Source organism: Perognathus longimembris, chromosome 5, assembly GCF_023159225.1.
Source record: "Perognathus longimembris pacificus isolate PPM17 chromosome 5, ASM2315922v1, whole genome shotgun sequence".
NCBI lineage: Eukaryota > Metazoa > Chordata > Mammalia > Rodentia > Heteromyidae > Perognathus > Perognathus longimembris.
Genome location: NC_063165.1, coordinates 75920643 through 75931709, shown reverse-complemented (window position 1 = coordinate 75931709; position 11067 = coordinate 75920643). Strand labels below are relative to the sequence as shown.

General features: G+C 39.2%; 1 protein-coding gene across 1 annotated transcript in view; it reads left to right on the top strand.

The window, feature by feature from the left end:
• Nucleotides 1-1931: 1931 nt before the first annotated feature.
• Nucleotides 1932-11067, top strand: part of LOC125351126 (EGF-like and EMI domain-containing protein 1) — a 194076-nt gene continuing 184940 nt past the window's right edge. Inside the window, exon 1 of the mRNA XM_048345847.1 lies at nucleotides 1932-2034. The gene's annotated coding sequence lies outside the window, so the exon portion shown is untranslated. The remainder of the gene's footprint in view (nucleotides 2035-11067) is intronic.

Sequence of the window (11067 nt, the reverse complement as noted above, 5' to 3'; positions counted from 1 at the left end):
CAAGTTAAAGGCACAACAAAATCTATTATAAAATTGTTGAAAAAAAACCCAGAATATTCTAAATGTTGGCAAGAATGAATAACATCTATTCCCTAATACACAGCTTGCAAGGGTGCCAATCAGAATAATCTCTCTTCAGAAGACTACTGACTATAACTACAAAACAAAACATGTCATACTTTTTGACCCATCAATTTCAGTCTAAGATAGTTTACCCAACAGAAATTTATGCATAAGCTCATTGAATAAATGTTTGAGGATGTCCATAAGATTATTCCTCACATTAAGAAAAACCAAGTCGGTGCCAGTGGCTCACGCCTATTATCCTAGCTCCTCAGGAGGCTGAGATCTGAGTATTGTGGTTTGAAGCCAGCCCAGGCAGCAAAGTTTGTCTGTGCATCTTTCATATCCAATTAACTACCAGGACACCAGAGTGGTGCTGTGGCTCAAAATGATAAAGCACTAGCCTTGAGCAAAAGAGCTCAGAGAAAGTAAATGAAAAAAGCCAAACATAGAAAGTTGCACACAAAAAATTCAGTGCAATTACATCCGTAAGTAGATAGATAGGCAGATGATTGATTGATAGACAGATAGATAGATAGATGAGACAGACAGACAGACAGATAGAGATATAGATACTATGTATAATTAAGGCATTACATATCATATGTACCCTGTAGGGTTGTGATGATTTCAGGGAGCACTGGCACTAGCCAGTTAGAGTACACGTAGGAGTAGGATCCCATCCTGGCACTGTGTTAAGCTCATAGGTGACCCAGAGCACTTGCTTAGTGGGTCCAAGGCCCGGTGGTGGATCCTTAGTGTCTTAAAAACATGGCTTTTGTATAGTTTGTTTCTGCAAAACATTGAAGTGTGCATTCCTTAGAATGCTTATGCCATCTGTGTATATGCCATATACTTCATTGAGAAGTTAAAAGCACACAGAGGTATTCTCTAGGGTTGTGTATTCATAGGCAACATCAGTGCAGTCCAGTCAACACGGGTTAGCTTGCTGCTTAATTTCTCTTCTCCTTGTTCCTTAGCTATCTGCTGCTCTATGTTCCCGCGTTTGCTGTTTAGGAAAAGTGCAGACTCATGCCACTTCTCACCAACTCATTCTCCATTCCTTTCTCCTGATTCTTCAGTCTCCTCTTCCTTTCCCTCACTCTTTCCTGCCCTGCCCCTCTATTTTCCTGCACTCCTTGCTCACTTCCTCCATTTTCTAGCTACAGCCCTCCCTGAAGACAGCACCTGTCATGTCAGATACTCAGCCTGAGCAGAACCGTAGCCAGGAGTCCTCTCAGAGGCACCGACAAGTTGGCAGAGAGGTTGGATTTGTACCACATGCCAGCTGGAGAGGAGACATACAGAATATTGAGCAGCAGGTTTAGCACTGGGCATATCCAAAACACCAACACAGCTAAATCACACTTTGCTCTAGTCCTGTACCCCTCTGGATGTTAACCTCTGGAGAAAACCAAATGCTACTCTTTTACCCTCCTCCCACCGTCCAACCGGGCCAAACAGGTGCTCAGGGATTACTTCAGATGCCAAGTACAACACATTTAGTGGGTAAAGTGGTGACTTTTAGCTTCTCATTCTGGTTTCTCTCTGTGTTATCAGGCTGATCTTATAATAATTACTTAGGAATTTCCAGATCTGATCTATACATCTCCTAAAATCTATAAGATTATCAAACTCTAGTCCACTGTTGGAGTCATATTTCAGGTAGCAAAGATTACAATTTGTTTCTTTCATTACAAGAAACCTGGCATGCATTGGCTCTGATTATAAGGAGACTTTTTTTTTCATCTTTAATCTTAGGTCACTCTTCGTTTCAGGAGAGACACTGGAATTTCTTTTTGTATGTTTGGGTTCAGGGTCTGATCCTTTTTAACTATTCAATTGCAGATATAAATGAATGCGCTATTGGCAATGGTGGCTGTCAGGACCAATGCTGTAACACAATTGGCAGTTATTACTGCAAATGTCAAGCTGGCCAGAAACTGGAGAAAGATGGCAGAGGATGTGAAGGTAATAATTAAGACTGTCTGCTTACAGATAAGAAAGAAAGAACATCTATGCAATGCTAAAGAGAGAGTTTGTATTTTATCCAGAGCCAATTGAAGTGTTTGTGTTGAATATTGTCAAGAGTGCAGATCTTCGTCTCATGCCTAGATTACAAAATTGTAACCCATTAACACACTTCAAGTAGCTCATTATAGGAAACATATGATTATATGCTGGTTTGGTTGTGTTATGTTCTGATTATGGAATAATTCCCTGGATAAAGTACATATTTCTGAATGTTTTTCATAGAAATCTGAAGCAAAAATGGTGCTTATCATAAAATACTCATATGTACTTACAAATAGAAATGGAAGGACAGAAATTAACCACAAAAAATGGTATCCTTGGTAGAGAATTAGCTTTGTATACAAGCTTCAATTTTCAGACTCCTTTTTATTTTTATTCCTCCTTTACTTTATTAAGTTATCTTCTTATTCATTTGACAATCATTGATTTCCTTTTCTGTATCAGGCATTATTCCCTACTCTAGAGATATAAAATTAATGAGAAAGAAATTCTTCCTAGAAGAAGCTCATTGGTAAGAGGGGACGAACCTTACCTAACCCTTACAACCTGCTGCATTAAGGCATGTTGAATGGGGTCAAGTATACTAAATTCAAAAAGACATTGGGGTTTAGTTCTAGCTCTGTCACTTACTATTTCTTTAACCTTAAGCAAGTTATTTAATCTTGCTAAGACTCTCCTCAATCGAATAAAAATAGGATCATGGTAGCTACTAAAGCCACAAAAGTTGCTATGAGAATTAGATGAGATGGTGCATTATAAACACTAAGCACAGTCTTAATTTGTGAACTCAGTTTCTTTCAATTCAGATAGAATTAGGGCCAGAGAAGCTATTAGATGGGAAATTCTATACTGAAAGGATCATCTGTATCATGCCTATGATATCTCTTCTGACTTTCTAGCTATTCGTCCTACTAAAAACGTTTGAGCATTTTATTTACTCAGGTAAGGTTGTTTCTTTGTTTCTTTAAGATTACCATAAAAAGTATTTATTCTAATTGGGTCTTCTCATTTACCTGAAGAAAATCATATTCATCTTGAACCCTTTACAGTGCCTTTCTGATAGGACATATGTGAATGGTGTGGTTGGATAAAGGAGACTAGACAAAAGACATCCTTCCCCGGGGGCGGGAGCTGTGGGTCTGACTGGAGTTGCGAGCTTCACCGCTTCTTCTTCTCAAGACTTGGAAAGGCAATGTAATGGAATCTGGGCTTTTGAGAAACCCAGGTCAGGAACTTCTTCCAGTAAGGAAATGCTTTCCCTAAGACAAGTCTTAAATTCACTTATGCTCTTTTTCATTGACATATGATTATGTTTATTTCTGAGTGGTGTTTGGCAACAGCATTCTCTGTATGGATTCAGTATTGGGGAGAAGGAGGAATCAAGGAGTCCCCAATATATAAGGTAAAGGTCAGCAGATGACCCATGCGGTCTGTTCATTGTGAATATTTTCCTATTGTTCATCATGAGCCTTCTCTTAATTGACAGGAGGTGACCTATTTCCTTCTCTTCAAATAACTACTGGGGCTATCATCAATGCCATCATTATAGCTCCACATCAAGTAAATCAGCATTGCTAGTAGACATAACAATGTTGTTGTTGTTGATGATGATGACGATGATGCTGACGATGATGAGTTTGTCAGTCTTGAGATTGAACTCAAGGCCTGGGCACTGCCCCTGAGCTTTTTCATTCAAGGCTAGCACTTTACCACTTTGAGCTGCAGCTCCATTCTGGCAGTTAATTGGAGATAAAAGTCTTGGGACTTTTTCTTCCCAGGCTAACTTTGAACAGCAATTCTCAGATCTCAGCCTCCCGAGTAGCAGGAATTACAGGTATGAGCCACCAGTACCAGGCTAATTTTTAAATAGCTATTGGGTTGACAAACCACAACAGACTTTACACACACCAGCTCATTTATGTACACTCATCCCATAATTTAGTTGAAGTTAATTACTCTTGGTTACTCATATGAATATTAATATATTTAGTTTTCCACAGTTTCATTTAACTGAAAGTTACTTATGCAAATTGTATTACTATACAGAGGTCAGGATCCCTCAGAATCAAGACTGATAATGAGCTAATGTTGACCTGCTTACCAAGATGCAGAATTAAGAATAGTTAAGGGGCTGGGGATATAGCCTAGTGGCAAGAGTGCCTGCCTCGGATACACGAGGCCCTAGGTTCGATTCCCCAGCACCACATATACAGAAAACGGCCAGAAGCGGCGCTATGGCTCAAGTGGCAGAGTGCTAGCCTTGAGCGGGAAGAAGCCAGGGACAGTGCTCAGGCCCTGAGTCCAAGGCCCAGGACTGGCCAAAAAAAAAAAAAAAAAAAGAATAGTTAAGGGGGCTGGGGATATGGCCTAGTGGCAAGAGTGCTTGCCTCTTATACATGAGGCCCTGGGTTCAATTCCCCAGCACCACATATACAGAAAATGGCCAGAAGGGGCGCTGTGGCTCAAGTGGCAGAGTGCTAGCCTTGAGCAAAAAGAAGCCAGGGACAGTGCTCAGGCCCTGAGTCCAAGCCCCAGGACTGGCCAAATAAATAAATAAATAAAATAAGAAAATAAGAATAGTTAAGGAGAGTAGAGCAGTTCTGCCCACTAAAGTTCATTTTCCTCAAGCTCATTCATTTCAGCATCCTTAATATTATTGTTTTACATTTAATATGCTTTTTTATCTTTCAATGGTCACATGACGAGGCTTCAATTCGACGTATCAATTTATGAGTACAATGCATCTTAATCAGTGTCACTTCTTCTATCATTCTCCCTCAGCTCTACCAACAGGCCCATCCCCACAAGTTATCTACTTCCATTGTGACTAATGAAATGTGGTGACTGCCCTCACCCACACTTCTTCCCTCTACTTGTCTGTCCTCCCTCTCCTTGTCTATCAGGCAGATACAGTAATGCTGGAGATTCTGCTTTCTTAATAGTTTAATATATAATTACCTCAGGTTTGTTTATATGCCTTTTTACATTGAAAATTACAAAAGTCATTTTGAATCCAGGACATTCTGAAGTCCCTAAAAATGAGCATTGCAATTCATGTCAGCACATTAATGGGCCAGGTCTCCTATTGACCAGTCACTGTGAAAGTCAGCTGAGTTCAAAAACAACATTTAGTAGAAAGCTATGGCCACACACTTACACACTCAGGTGAGAAGATGTTTTTCTTTTTTTTTTTTTTTTCAAATTTTTATTATCAAACTGATGTACAGAGAGGTTACAGTTTCATACGTTAGGCATTGGATACATTTCTTGTACTGTTTGTTACCTTGTCCCTCATGCTCCCTTCCCTCCCCCCTTTCCCTCCCCCCCCCCAGGTGTTCAGTTCACTTACACCAAACAGTTTTGCAAGTATTGCTTTTGTAGTTATTTCTCTTTTTTTTACCCTGTGTCTCTCAAATTTGGTATTCCCTTTGAATTTCCTACTTCCAATACCAGTAAACATGGTTTCCAATATACTCAGATAAGATTACAGAGATAGTGTAGGTACAACCATAGGAAGGTGATACAAGAACATCCTCAATAATAGAAACTACACATACACATAGGACGTTGAAAGTAGTTACAACTGTGATATAACAATTGTTTCCATAACATGAGAATGGCCAAGAGACACATGAAAAAATGCTCTACATCATTGGCCATAAAGGAAATGCAAATCAAAACAACATTGAGATTCCATCTCACACCAGGAAGAATGTCATATATCAAGAAAACTAATAATAACAATTGTTGGAGGGGATGTGGCCAAAAGGGAACCCTACTTCATTGTTGGTGGGAATGTAAACTGGTTCAGCCACTCTGGCAAGCAGTATGGAGATTCCTCAGAAGGCTCAATATAGAACTCCCCTATGACCCAGCAGCCCCACTTTTGGGTATCTATCCAAAAGCCCACAAACAAAATCACAGTAATGCCACCAGCACAACAATGTTCATCGCAGCACAATTTGTCATAGCAAGAATCTGGAACCAACCCAGATGCCCCTCAGTAGACGAATGGATCAGGAAAATGTGGTACATATACACAATGGAATTTTATGCCTCTATCAGAAAGAATGACATTGTTCCATTTGTAAGGAAATGGAAGGACTTGGAAAAAATTATACTAAGTGAAGTGAGCCAGACCCAAAGAAACATGGACTCTATGGTCTCCCTTATTGGGAATAATTAGTACAGGTTTAGGCAAGCCATAGCAGAGCATCACAAGGCCCAATAGCTATACCCTTATGAACACATAAGATGATGCTAAGTGAAATGAACTCCATGTTATAGAAGATGTTTTTCATTGTATTAATCTAAGTAGAATTTCACTCATGTGAGTTGCTTTTTGATTTAGGACAACATGTCAGTGCACATTTGTTGTGCTATTAAAATACACCTAACAGTGGATGCCCCTCTCAATGAGTTTGAGACATTTGTAAATGGCCTGGAGAGCTAATCTTAACTCTTAAACTTTCTTTTGTTAAAGACACAGAAACGTTTGGAGAATGCTTTTGATTCGCTCTCTGGTATCGGCAGCCCCTCACCCCAGGCCTAGCTTGGAAACTGGAGCATATTTTTGATTCATAGTGCAGATGGATTCATACAAGATGTCAATTTAAGGAACCAATAAGGGAAAAGAGCTGCCTGCCACTGATTGCTGTGGAGATTTTAATATAGATGTGTGTGTGTGTGTATGTGTGTGTGTGTGTGTGTGTGTGTGTGTGTGTGTGTATGTGTGGTATCTATTGAAAGGAGAGAAGATTCTTCATCTTTCTTGGAGTTAGGCTATTTCTAGATTTTCAAATACAGCAACCAAAACAGCAACAAAGGAAAATAAACAAAAACCCCATCTGGTTTCCATTTCTTAAAGTTCATTTAGATAAATATTACTTTATATGATCAGATGCACATACTTATTGAGCCTTTGTGATCCTGTCCTCAGAATAACCTCCTTTGGTCTCACTATGTGCGTGTCAAAAGATCGGTATAATTTCTCATGTCCCCGTGTATTTGGGGGGATTTTTGTTGCCTTAATTATGAGTGAAATAGGTTAGGGATGTTTGTTTAGCTTATCTCTTTATGGTGATGTGTTCCACCTGAAATGACTTTGTTCCCTAGAGGTACTTAGGGATGTTTAAGACCTTATTTGGCTTCACTCTGTGAGGAGTGGGTGCTGCTGGGACCCCTGGGGTGCAGGCTTGCTGGTGGCCCACACCTGTGATCTCAGGAGACCTCCACTGCTGGTGGCCCTCACCTGTGATCTCAGGAGACCTCCACTGCAGCTTTGCCTTCCTCCTCCGTGTTGCTTCTACTGTCTTTATATTTATTGTACATTTTCAACCAGCCTGCTGGGTTCCAAAGGGCAATGTTTTCACTAAAAATCTTATTTTTCTCAAGTCCATAGTCTTTTATGTAGGTACACTCAATTTTATAAGTTTATCTTTTGGTTTAAGTAAATTATAGCCATTCTGTATTCTCATTGTTCCAGTAGCTGCAGTCCTGAGTGTAGTGAGTGTAAATCTATCACTTTATTTTATAAATATAACTATATAACTGTATATATATATATGTGTGTGTATAGATGTTTATGTATATATTTACTGTGTATATATTTACTATATATGCACATATATATGCATATGTAAGTTTGGTGCCATATGTAGTAATAATATATGTAGTAATATACATATATATGTTAGAGCTAGAGATAGATATGTGTATATAAGTTTATATATAGTTATATGTAGGATACATATGGTATAAATAGATATGTGTTTAAGTTTATACAATAATATATAGTTATATATATGTAGTAATATCTATGGTATAGGTAGATAGGTAGATGGATGGATCTGGTCCCAAACTTGTCATTTATTTACAGGTTGGTACTGTTAATCAAACCGGTAATATCTTAAGACCTGTCTTATCATCTTTTAATTCTTAGCACCAGCTAGAATTACATAAATATTTATTGAATGAATGGGTGGATAAAAACCTTTCAGACACAAATGCATGAAAACTTCTAGCCAATATACTTTTGACTCTTTTCTTATCTACCTTTTGTAATCATGCCAAGATTGTCATTTAAAGTTTGACTGGTTGAAACTTTTACTTATCAGTGGTTCTCAGTGTAAACAGTTGCTGATAACAAGCCAGTTATATTTAAAAGAGAAAAAATAAATTCTGGGGAGTAAATAAAACCTTTGGCTTAATTTGAACTTTCTGAGCAATCCTCCACAGGACTAATCTAAATCATTAGGGCAACAGTGTATCTAGTGTGGCTGTCCAGCCCAGCAGGGCCAGGGACACATTAAAGTGGGTAACTACCTTCCTGTATTTTAATAAGCTAAGTCACAAAGTTAATCAACATTGATTAGATATTGGAGATAAATTCTATTTGAGAAGAAGAAGGAGAAGGAGGAGGAAGAGGAGGTGGAAGGAGGAGGAGGAGGAGGAAGAGGAGGAGGAGGAGGAGGAGGAGGAGGAGGAGGAGAAGGAGGAGGAGGAAGGAAAGAAGGAAGGAAGGAAGGAAGGAAGGAAGGAAGGAAGAAAGGAAAGGAAGGAAGAAAGAAAGAAAGAAAGAAAGAAGAATATAAACAGAATAATTTTAGAAAATCATATAGTCTGTGGTCATTTGCAATGGAAAGGGTTCCCCATTTTCAATTTACAAAGACAGATTACAATACAGTATGCATTATATTTTAAAAGACTGGACCATTAAAATTATTGAAATGTATTCATTACATAAATGCATTCATGCATTCTCTATTAAAGCATTCATTCATTCACCAAACACAGCTGCCCTTGTGCAAAATAGAAATTGCTGTTGCAAATACGGACTCAAGTTTACTGGCTTTGAGACTGAGACCAAGTTACTGAGTGCATCTGGGGTCTCCCTTGCTCTTCAACCAGGTGACAATACTGAACCTGCTATAGGTTCAGGGATTAAGTGAGATGTTGTATAAAGACATTGATACTAAGGACAAAACGTACTCTTTTCCCCTATTTCATAACAACATGAAAAGAGAGCTGTTTCTTTGTAGTACAGTCTTTCTGATCTGCCTCTTCTCTCCTGTGAGCTTTGGGCTGATTCCATCTGGAGGGGGCGGAGTCATCCAGCTACACCTGAACTGGGTGGAGAGTGAGTCTGTCTAGGATGCTGTCACTTTCACACCGATGCACCCCATTCCCCAGTTTCAATTTCCACAAAACTAAAGCCAGTATTTTGTCTCCATACTTATTCTGGATGGGAGCTCAATTAATTCAAAAGCAAGGCAGTCAACATAAATTTGTTATTGAACCCACTCATGTTACATTGGCCTAATGCATAGTAACTACTTAGGAAATTGTATTTTTATCCTTTTTTTTCTTTTTCCTATGCTATTTGTTGTTGAAGATTTAAAAAAATATGGGCAATGTTATCTTTCTCTCTCTAAGGACCTTCCGATTCAATAAAGGAGATAAGTTGGATACACACTCAGCTATAGTAAAAGATAGCAGGGGTAAATATAAGGCAGGTACAAGGAAGGTGCTGTGGGAATTAAGTGAGAAAGAAATAACCCAATGTTGAATCAAAATGAGCTGCAAGGATAGACACTAATCATTCAGTCCTGTGACTGAACAACCTTGCTTCTGTTTCCATAACTCCCTTAACAAAGCTCTCTACAAGAGCTCTACCTAGCACCATGCAGCCTGCTGGCTCTCTTCTTTCTTGGTTGACATCAGAAGGAAGGCATGTGAGCTTAGAATAACAAAGCACCAGACAAGGAATTCTGTGCAGAATTCTGGAGGATCTTCTTAAGTAAGCGCGTCTTTAAGACTGGCCAGAAAACACATGCAATTCAAATCTGAAGCCTCTGCTTGTGAAAAGGAAAATCCACTTGGCTTCTTTGAATAAAGCCCACCCTTGATTGACAACAATTATGTGAACCCCCGAGCTTTCAGTGAGCACCACTGAAAGGTTATAACTGATCAGAACTCACTACAGTGAGCTCCAATTTGCAGAGGTCTTGGGGACATGGGGACATGTGGATAAATGGCGGTTATAGCTCTCACAAATAGAGCTAACACACACACACACACACACACACACACACACACACACACTACATGCCATGAAGTTTGTAGCTCACAAACAGTCATCATCCCAGAGACCTCTCTTGCCTAGCACACCAGGACAAAAGTAAACCACAGGAAAACTTTCTCCAGAGTAACCTGTGCCACACAGCAAAACAAGCCGCCATCAGGAAAGACAGCTGACGAGGGTTTCGGGGAACAGGGGATTGGGGTGAGAACAGATCACCTTTGCAAAGTTTGTCTTTTGGTTCCAAATCATTGACCTATCTCAGGAAGCATAACACTAGGTTTATATCCTGAACAAGAGACTTTTAAAAACAATTTAATTCATGCTGATTTTGAGTTTCTCTGCTCAGGAGTTTAATATGAAGTAATCCTTATGAAAGATCTTAAAACTATTATATATTTTATTTATTTGTGAGTATAATTTCCCATCTTAATCACCCTACCTCAAATTCCTCAGATGTTGTGTTTCACCTCCAGATATTTTTTTTTTTTTCGGAGTCTAGAATCCCACCTACCAAAAGATTGGTAGCCTCCTATATTCTAAAGCCTGATTTTTGTTTGTTTGTTTTGCCAGTCCTGGCACTTGGACTCAGGGCCTGAACACTGTCCCTGACTTCTTTTTGCTGAGGGCTAGCACTCTACCACTTGAGCCACAGCACCACTTCCAGCTTTAGCTGTTTATGTGGTACTGAGGAATCGAACCCAGGGCTTCATGATTGCTAGGCAAGCACTCTACCACTAAGCCACATGCCCAGCCCAAGCCTGATCTTTTTAAAACTTCAGAAATGTAGAAGGTTAATTATGTCCTTGCAAAATCCATGTTCCTTTCTATTACCATCATAAAAAAGTAGTCATGCATGACTGATATTCTAATTATTTTGCTATAAAAAA